Here is a 1,555-nt window from a genome sequence, read left to right on the forward strand (position 1 = left end):
CCAAGTTTCGCTTTCCCCAATCCCACACCTCCACGCTGTGCGACTGGGGGGTGCAAGTGGGCTTTCGGCTCAAGTGGATTTTCAACTGTTCGCCCCTCGCCCCGGAAAAGAAAGGGCGCCCCCGACACGAAGGCCCTGTCCCAGGCGGCAGGGTCCCGCCCCGGGCGGCCCGAGGGGAGGGTGGGCGAGCCCTCGATCCCGCACTTGCCCCGCCGCCCCGCCCCGAACCCCGCTCCCCGGCCGCCGAAGCGCGGGGGCCCCGCCCCCGCCTACGCCAAGGCGCGGGGGCGGCAGAACCGGCGCCTTCACCTTTCTTCCTCTTCTCCCCGCAGCCGAGGCCGCGGCGCTCTTACCCCGCCTCCCGCCTCCCTGAGTCACCGGCGGCAACCGCCGTTCTCAGCCGCCCAGCCGACTCTATCTCTGACTTGGTTCAAGAGCTCTCACAAGACACGCACTGCCTCCCGGGCCCGCCCCCTCGGAGCCGCTTCCGCCGCTCATTGGCTGAATCGCGGGAGCTGGGCGAGGCTCTTGGGGAAATGCCTTATCGCTATTGGTCGAGCTGGCAAGGGCGGTGCGAGAGAAAAAAACAATTCCTTGGCTACCTCCTCCCTTTCCCCTCCCCCTTCCGACTCCCGGGCGACCCCCATTAGGTTAAAGTACACAGCGCGTAAGCGAGAGATCCTTCCGCCACTGGCCCATTCTTTCTAGTTGTTGCCTCACGGTATGCAAAAAAGTCCCACGAAATCGGTTATCAACTTTGCGGCCCGGCGGAAAACTGCCCTGGCGCATAGCTAATACTCAATGGGGAGACCCAGGGCTTTAAGAGCCTATTGGATTGCTCTTCAAGTGCGTAGGTTGTCGACCGAAGATGGGCCTTCCACTTGGCGGAAGAATCTCACAGGAAAGGGGTGAGGGCGGTGCAGTGTCGGCGGGGGAGGGAAGGCAAGAGGACGTGCGGTTTCAGGCGTACTCAGCTAGAGGGAGGAGCCACCGTGCTCGGGAGGCTCGTGCGCAGGCGCCTCGCTGAGCAGACGCTAGAGCTGGGGCTGCTGGGTGAAATGGCCGCGGGAGGCGCAGGCGCACGTGGTGTTAATCGTGAAGGCTGAGGTCCGCCATTTTGAAGGATAAATGAAGAAAGGCGTGGAGTTACAGGGAAGTGTTGTTCCTCCAGTCTAGAGCAAAAGAAGCCATTCAGTACAAGGTGGAGTGTAATTATTTTAACGCAAAGAGGGGAAAGGAAAAGATGTTCTGAGACTTACAAAGAAATTGAAAGAGTAGATGAAGGCCATGAGGTATGAAAGAGGTGACTTCGAAGGACAAAGGAGATAAAAGCTGACTGTTTGCCTTGGACCAAAACTTCTTGGTTGAATGAAGAAGAAATGGGATGAAGGAATTGAAGTTATTTATTTAAATAAAGGCTGATGTTTGACATAAAATTGTTTAATCCTTTAAGATTGGTGAGTGAAGAGTTCAGATTCCCGGTTTTACAAGGGTGAAAATGAGGAATGTCAAAGTAGGTCAGAAAAAGTTGATTGTACAATACAAGTAAATTACG

At 56.7% G+C, this 1,555-nt stretch overlaps 1 protein-coding gene across 5 annotated transcripts in view; it reads right to left on the reverse strand.

The window, feature by feature from the left end:
- Positions 1-652, reverse strand: part of Kdm3a (lysine (K)-specific demethylase 3A) — a 54,224-nt gene extending 53,572 nt beyond the window's left edge. For 3 of the 5 annotated variants that reach the window (XR_001234176.1, XR_001234175.1, XM_005385394.2), the window contains exon 1: positions 354-652. The gene's annotated coding sequence lies outside the window, so the exon portion shown is untranslated. Of the gene's footprint in view, positions 1-28; positions 202-309 lie in introns of those variants that run through there. The other 2 variants (XM_005385395.2, XM_013514631.1) reach the window with 2 other exon arrangements.
- Between the last annotated feature and the right edge of the window lie 903 nt (positions 653-1,555).

Source organism: Chinchilla lanigera, unplaced genomic scaffold (assembly GCF_000276665.1).
Source record: "Chinchilla lanigera isolate Chin_1 unplaced genomic scaffold, ChiLan1.0 scaffold00023, whole genome shotgun sequence".
NCBI lineage: Eukaryota > Metazoa > Chordata > Mammalia > Rodentia > Chinchillidae > Chinchilla > Chinchilla lanigera.